This window comes from Drosophila takahashii, unplaced genomic scaffold (assembly GCF_030179915.1).
Source record: "Drosophila takahashii strain IR98-3 E-12201 unplaced genomic scaffold, DtakHiC1v2 scaffold_147, whole genome shotgun sequence".
Lineage (NCBI taxonomy): Eukaryota > Metazoa > Arthropoda > Insecta > Diptera > Drosophilidae > Drosophila > Drosophila takahashii.
The window spans coordinates 16,624-24,743 of NW_027221666.1; the positions used below are offsets into that span (position 1 = coordinate 16,624).

The window sequence follows — 8,120 nt, forward strand, 5'->3', positions numbered from 1 at the left end:
CTTAAGAGGTACATATACTTGCATATGTCTCTTACTTGTATGTTCGGACTTAGAATATTTTTATACACGTCACTAATAGGATGACGATTCAGTTGGCTACCTTAAGAGGTACATATACTTGCATATGTCTCTTACTTGTATGTTCGGACTTAGAATATTTGTATACACGTCACTAATAGGATGACGATTCAGTTGGCTACCTTAAGAAGTACATATACTTGCATATGTCTCTTATTTGCATGTTCGGACTTAGAATATTTTTATACGCGTCACTAATAGGATGACGATACATATGGCTACCATTGTTAAATATATTTAAATAAAATTTATTTAAATATAATTATTATTTTATATATATATATTTTATATATATATATATTCTGACTTAAAAAAGCCAAACAAAATAAACACAATTAAATTTATGTTTATTATCGAATCATCAAGCAAAGGATAAGCTTCAGTGGATCGCAGTATGGCAGCTGCTCAACCACTTACAACACCTTGCCTGTTACAAAAGTCGTTTACAATTGATTCTAGGCTTTGTCATTGTATTAAATAATGCTTTTATATGTAACTAGCGCGGCATCAGGTGATCGAAGATCCTCCCAATTTACTATGTTACAAATTACATTGGCATCACATCCATTGTCGTTTATAAAGTAAATTATAAACTTTAAATGGTTTAGAAGCCATACAATGCAAATTGCCCCTTATTTATCATTGCAGTCCAGCACGGATACGACCTTAGAGGCGTTCAGGCATAATCCAACGGACGTAGCGTCATACCACTGTTCGCTCGAACAAGTATTGTGCCATTGGTCCGTACCTGCGGTTCCTCTCGTACTACGCAGGAATGCTGTCGCAACAACGTTTTGTCATTAGTAGGGTAAAACTAACCTGTCTCACGACGGTCTAAACCCAGCTCACGTTCCCTTGCATGGGTGAACAATCCAACGCTTGGTGAATTTTGCTTCACAATGATAGGAAGAGCCGACATCGAAGGATCAAAAAGCGACGTCGCTATGAACGCTTGGCCGCCACAAGCCAGTTATCCCTATGGTAACTTTTCTGACACCTCTTGTTAAAAACTCTTTAAACCAAAAGGATCGATAGGCCGAGCTTTTGCTGTCCCTGTGTGTACTGAACACCGAGATCAAGTCAGCATTTGCCCTTTTGCTCTATGTGTGGTTTCTGTCCGCACTGAGCTGGCCTTGGGACACCTCCGTTATTATTTGAGAGATGTACCGCCCCAGTCAAACTCCCTACCTGGCAATGTCCTTGAATTGGATCATACCTGAGTAATTGGAGTTATACCAAATTTTCAAATCAAAAATACATAAATGCACCGTTTTATTAAAGAATTTGTTTGCGATTATATAACAAACTCGTGATACTTTGATCAAGAAGCTTGCATCAAAACCCAATACCATAAGATATAATAAATATATCCGTATAATGGCTAGGAAATGATACACGTTCCATTTAATCAAGTAAGTAAGGAAACAATAAGAGTAGTGGTATTTCATTGACGATACCAAACCGAAGTCTAATATCTCCCACTTATTCTACACCTCTTATGTCTCCTTACACTGCCAGATTAGAGTCAAGCTCAAAAGGGTCTTCTTTCCCCGCTAATTATTCCAAGCCCGTTCCCTTGGCTGTGGTTTCGCTAGATAGTAGATAGGGACAGTAGGAATCTCGTTAATCCATTCATGCGCGTCACTAATTAGATGACGAGGCATTTGGCTACCTTAAGAGAGTCATAGTTACTCCCGCCGTTGACCCGCGCTTACTTGAATTTCTTCACTTTGACATTCAGAGCAGAAATCACATTGTGTCAACACCCGCTAGGGCCATCACAATGCTTTGTTTTAATTAGACAGTCGGATTCCCCAAGTCCGTGCCAGTTCTGAATTGATTGTTAATTGATAATCGTTATAATTAATAAGAACTAATTGGTTTGACCCAATTAGTATTCTTAAAAATTTTAGCAAGAAAGTTCCACAATTGGCTACGTAACTAACTATCCGGGGAACAAGTAACTAACATAAATGCTAGAAACTCTATTTACCCAGAACGAGCACATAAACCATGTTATTGTTTCCCAATCAAGCCCGACTATCTCAATCTTCAGAGCCAATCCTTATCCCGAAGTTACGGATCTAATTTGCCGACTTCCCTTACCTACATTATTCTATCGACTAGAGACTCTTCACCTTGGAGACCAGCTGCGGATATTGGTACGGCCTGTTGAGAAGTTTGCGTGTCCCCACCATAAATTTTCAAGGTCCGAGGAGAAAATATCGACACAACAGTATATCTTCTAGCCCATCTACCATATCTCTCTGCGAAAGACTTCCATGGTAGTACGGCTATAAAACAGAAAAGAAAACTCTTCCGATATCTCTCGACGGCTTCTTTATGGTCGTTCCTGTTGCCAGGATGAGCACGAGGCCCATATTTAATAACAAACGGATACTCAACAGGTTACGGAATTGGAACCGTATTCCCTTTCGTTCAAAATTATTCAAGTATATTATATTAGCTTGATTTGTATATATTGCGTTTTTGGTTTTACTTGAAAATTTTCGGCTTTCGCCTTGAACTTAGGACCGACTAACTCGTGATCAACCACTGTTCACACGAAACCCTTCTCCACTTCAGTCCTCCAAGGTCTCATTCGATTATTTGCTACTACCACCAAGATCTGTACCAATGGCAGCTCCATGCAGGCTTACGCCAAACACTTCTACGCATACCATTGTACCTTCCTACTCACTAAAGTTTCAAAATTTATATCACAAGTAATATAAATCATCTACTTTAGCGGTAATGTATAGGTATACAACTTAAGCGCCATCCATTTTAAGGGCTAGTTGCTTCGGCAGGTGAGTTGTTACACACTCCTTAGCGGATTTCGACTTCCATGATCACCGTCCTGCTGTTTTAAGCAACCAACGCCTTTCATGGTATCTGCATGAGTTGTTAATTTGGGCACCGTAACATTACGTTTGGTTCATCCCACAGCGCCAGTTCTGCTTACCAAAAGTGGCCCACTGGGCACATTATATCATAACCTTAAACTTCATATCAAGAAAGTTAAGGTTCTTACCCATTTAAAGTTTGAGAATAGGTTAAGATCGTTTCGACCCTAAGGCCTCTAATCATTCGCTTTACCAGATAAGATTATTTTATATAATATTAAAATGCACCAGCTATCCTGAGGGAAACTTCGGAAGGAACCAGCTACTAGATGGTTCGATTGGTCTTTCGCCCCTATACTCAATTCTGACAATCGATTTGCACGTCAGAACTGTTTCGGTCTTCCATCAGGGTTTCCCCTGACTTCAACCTGATCAAGTATAGTTCACCATCTTTCGGGTCACAGCATATATGCTCAAGGTACGTTCCAGTTAGAGGCATAAATAATATAAATATCATTATACATAACTATATAGAACGCCCCGGGATTGTGTTAATTAGCTATAAATAGTTAAAAAACTAATCCCATTATTAGTCAAGTTAATTACGCTATTAGGTTTATATCCCAATAACTTGCACATATGTTAGACTCCTTGGTCCGTGTTTCAAGACGGGTCCCGAAGGTATCCTGAATCTTTCGCATTGTTAATCCTACAAGTGCATATAATAAACACAAAAATCAATGATAATCATGCCATTATATAATTCCGAAAAATTAACGCACTGTATTCATATAAATCTATCAGCACTTTATCAAATTAATAACATTTATTCTGTGTTAAAATGCAAGCAATTTAATTTGAATAAACTATAAGTTATATTTTATGATAAATTTGGTATGCTAATAGATTACAATGTCCTTATATGGAAAAAATGCACACTATTATCATAATATTGTTTAAATATTACAATTTTAATGATGAATTTTCCATAACGGATATTCAGGTTCATCGGGCTTAACCTCTAAGCAGTTTCACGTACTGTTTAACTCTCTATTCAGAGTTCTTTTCAACTTTCCCTCACGGTACTTGTTTACTATCGGTCTCATGGTTATATTTAGTTTTAGATGGAGTTTACCACCCACTTAGTGCTGCACTATCAAGCAACACGACTCTTTGGAAACATCATCTAGTAATCATTAACGTTATACGGGCCTGGCACCCTCTATGGGTAAATGGCCTCATTTAAGAAGGACTTAAATCGTTAATTTCTCATACTAGAATATTGACGCTCCATACACTGCATCTCACATTTGCCATATAGACAAAGTGACTTAGTGCTGAACTGATTTCTTTTCGCTCGCCGCTACTAAGAAAATCCTTGTTAGTTTCTTTTCCTCCCCTAATTAATATGCTTAAATTCAGGGGGTAGTCCCATATGAGTTGAGGTTGTATATAACTTTTATTTGCAATTAATTCTTTATATATAATGATAAAACATTTTATTAAATTCGTTTAAAGCTGACGTATATATATATTAATGGCATTTATTTGTAACGAATTAACGAAGAATAATAATATTGTCAACGTTTTTCATATTTCAAATCATTAATAAGAGACAATTCTAGATAATATTTTATGCTAGACATTTCTCAGTATTATTTGATTGAAAAAGAAAATATTCCTCTTCGTTTTTCTCAAAGTTTAATTACTATTGTGAGATAATGTTTTTCATATATTTGTTAATATTATGAATAAAATAATTAAATTATTTTTATCCAATAATATACCATATGCTTATAAAATTTTATTATAAAATTTGTATAAACAACTTAATTAGCATAGTCTTACAACCCTCAACCATATGTAGTCCAAGCAGCACTATAAAATTAATTAAAGTACATAACAGCATGGACTGCGATATGCGTTCAAAATGTCGATGTTCATGTGTCCTGCAGTTCACACGATGACGCACAGTTTGCTGCGTTCTTCATCGACCCATGAGCCGAGTGATCCACCGCTTAGAGTTTTATAATATGGTTTTAAATTTGGTCAAATATGTTTTTATTGAAAGAAATTAAAAATACACCATTTTACTGGCATATATCAATTCCTTCAATAAATGTATTTATATACCTAAAATAAATGCTGCGAAATGTCTTAGTTTTATATAAACAATATATATCAAAGTATTATTTGTAATGGCATTTGTTTGTTAATATATATTGATAATTTATATAAAACATTAACCTGAAACCAGGTACAACATTGTATATTTTAGGTTGTTGCATTATCCAATGTATGATCATCATCAAATTAGTTGGCCAATACATCTCGCAACGCGTGTATATTATGGTCCATATACACACAAAAGTTTATAATAAATATATAAAATATATTTTATTATATTAATAATTCGATTTGCTTGTTCGAATTTTATGTTTGTTTCTATTTAATTTATTTGTAATAATATTATATTATTACAATATTTCGATTTGCTTGTTCGAAATTTATTTGATCTTTTACTTTTAAGATCATATTTTTGGTATAATTATTATTATAATTATTATGTATATATATATATATATTGGTAATTTGTATTAAATTTGTATTAACAAATTTTTTTATTAACGGTAAGGATATTATACAATAATGATCCTTCCGCAGGTTCACCTACGGAAACCTTGTTACGACTTTTACTTCCTCTAAATAATCAAGTTCGGTCAACTTTTGCGAAACAACCGTAACACACAAGGCGTCACAGTGATCACGTCCGGAGACCTCACTAAATAATTCAATCGGTAGTAGCGACGGGCGGTGTGTACAAAGGGCAGGGACGTAATCAATGCGAGTTAATGACTCACACTTACTGGGAATTCCAAGTTCATGTGAACAGTTTCAGTTCACAATCCCAAGCATGAAAGTGGTTCAGCGGTTTACCCGGACCTCTCGGTCTAGGAAATACACGTTGATACTTTCATTGTAGCGCGCGTGCAGCCCAGGACATCTAAGGGCATCACAGACCTGTTATTGCTCAATCTCATTATTGCTAGACGCAATTTGTCCATTTAAGAAGCTAGTGTCCTTATAATGGGACAAACCAACAGGTACGGCTCCACTTATATAAACACATTCAAACACAATAAACATTTTACTGCCACCATGAATGAAGGCTATATAAGCTTCAACACCATAATCCTGAAGATATCTATTTAATATATTTGAGTCTCGTTCGTTATCGGAATTAACCAGACAAATCACTCCACGAACTAAGAACGGCCATGCACCACCACCCATAGATTCGAGAAAGAGCTATCAATCTGTCTTACACACTTATGTTCGGACCTGGTAAGTTTTCCCGTGTTGAGTCAAATTAAGCCGCAGGCTCCACTCCTGGTGGTGCCCTTCCGTCAATTCCTTTAAGTTTCAGCTTTGCAACCATACTTCCCCCGGAGCCCAAAAGCTTTGGTTTCCCGGGAAGCGACTGAGAGAGCCATAAAAGTAGCTACACCCAATGCTAGCTGGCATCGTTTATGGTTAGAACTAGGGCGGTATCTGATCGCCTTCGAACCTCTAACTTTCGTTCTTGATTAATGAAAACATCTTTGGCAAATGCTTTCGCTTAAGTTAGTCTTACGACGGTCCAAGAATTTCACCTCTCGCGTCGTAATACTAATGCCCCCAAACTGCTTCTATTAATCATTACCTCTTGATCTGAAAACCAATGAAAGCAGAACAGAGGTCTTATTTCATTATCCCATGCACAGAATATTCAGGCATTTGAAGCCTGCTTTAAGCACTCTAATTTGTTCAAAGTAATTGTACCGGCCCACAATAACACTCGTTTAAGAGCACTAATGCAGGTTTTTAAATAGGAGGAACATATGAAAAAATACAAGTATTTAAACACATATAAGAACTCCACCGGTAATACGCTTACATACATAAAGGTATAGTACTAACCACAATTGTAAGTTGTACTACCCGTATGAAGCACAAGTTCAACTACGAACGTTTTAACCGCAACAACTTTAATATACGCTATTGGAGCTGGAATTACCGCGGCTGCTGGCACCAGACTTGCCCTCCAATTGGTCCTTGTTAAAGGATTTAAAGTGTACTCATTCCAATTACAGGGCCTCGGATATGAGTCCTGTATTGTTATTTTTCGTCACTACCTCCCCGAGCTGGGAGTGGGTAATTTACGCGCCTGCTGCCTTCCTTAGATGTGGTAGCCGTTTCTCAGGCTCCCTCTCCGGAATCGAACCCTGATTCCCCGTTACCCGTTGCAACCATGGTAGTCCTAGATACTACCATCAAAAGTTGATAGGGCAGACATTTGAAAGATCTGTCGTCGGTACAAGACCATACGATCTGCATGTTATCTAGAGTTCAACCAATATAACGATCTTGCGATCGCTTGGTTTTAGCCTAATAAAAGCACATGTCCCATAAGGTTCATGTTTTAATTGCATGTATTAGCTCTAGAATTACCACAGTTATCCAAGTAACTGTTAACGATCTAAGGAACCATAACTGATATAATGAGCCTTTTGCGGTTTCACTTTTAATTCGTGTGTACTTAGACATGCATGGCTTAATCTTTGAGACAAGCATATAACTACTGGCAGGATCAACCAGAATAATGTTTTCGTTCATATTTCATTCATATTTTTTGAATAGAAATTAGTAATATAAATATAATAGATTTTATTTCCATTTTATATGTTCGGTTTTTCTTAAATATTGATTTTAATTCAATATTTTTTTTTGCTTTGTGAAATAATTCTATTTTAATTCGAATACGGCCATTTTTATATGGCATTCGTATACGTTCTTTAATTTTTACTTGTTTCGCCACTAATATAACAAGTTTATAATTGATGTTAAAGAAAAAGTACAACTTTTTTATAACACAATTTTCAATATATATTGTTCTTTCTATAAGTTTTTATTATATTATATCTACATATTTCATTCTAAAATATCATTTTTGTTCAACATACATAATTATTGTATCCACACATGTACAATTTTTGTTTAACCAATATAAATATTGAGTTAAATCATTTGCATTTTGATGATAAATTTAAAATTTATCTTTTCCATATAACTCTCTGGTAATATATGATATAAAACCGAGCGCATATGAAATTATTTTGATCACTAATATTGCAATTATATTTTATTATAATGCTT

The 8,120-nt window shown here is 35.7% G+C and overlaps 3 non-coding genes across 3 annotated transcripts; all 3 read right to left on the reverse strand.

Moving 5' to 3' along the window:
• Positions 1–431: 431 nt before the first annotated feature.
• Positions 432–4,373, reverse strand: LOC138914221 (large subunit ribosomal RNA). The gene has a single exon (XR_011420082.1). It is a non-coding gene; the product is annotated as a large subunit ribosomal RNA (ribosomal RNA).
• Positions 4,374–4,771: 398 nt separating this feature from the next.
• On the reverse strand, positions 4,772–4,950 carry LOC138914223 (5.8S ribosomal RNA). The gene has a single exon (XR_011420083.1). It is a non-coding gene; the product is annotated as a 5.8S ribosomal RNA (ribosomal RNA).
• A 621-nt stretch (positions 4,951–5,571) lies between these two features.
• On the reverse strand, positions 5,572–7,565 carry LOC138914224 (small subunit ribosomal RNA). Its single transcript, XR_011420084.1, has one exon. It is a non-coding gene; the product is annotated as a small subunit ribosomal RNA (ribosomal RNA).
• Positions 7,566–8,120: the final 555 nt, after the last annotated feature.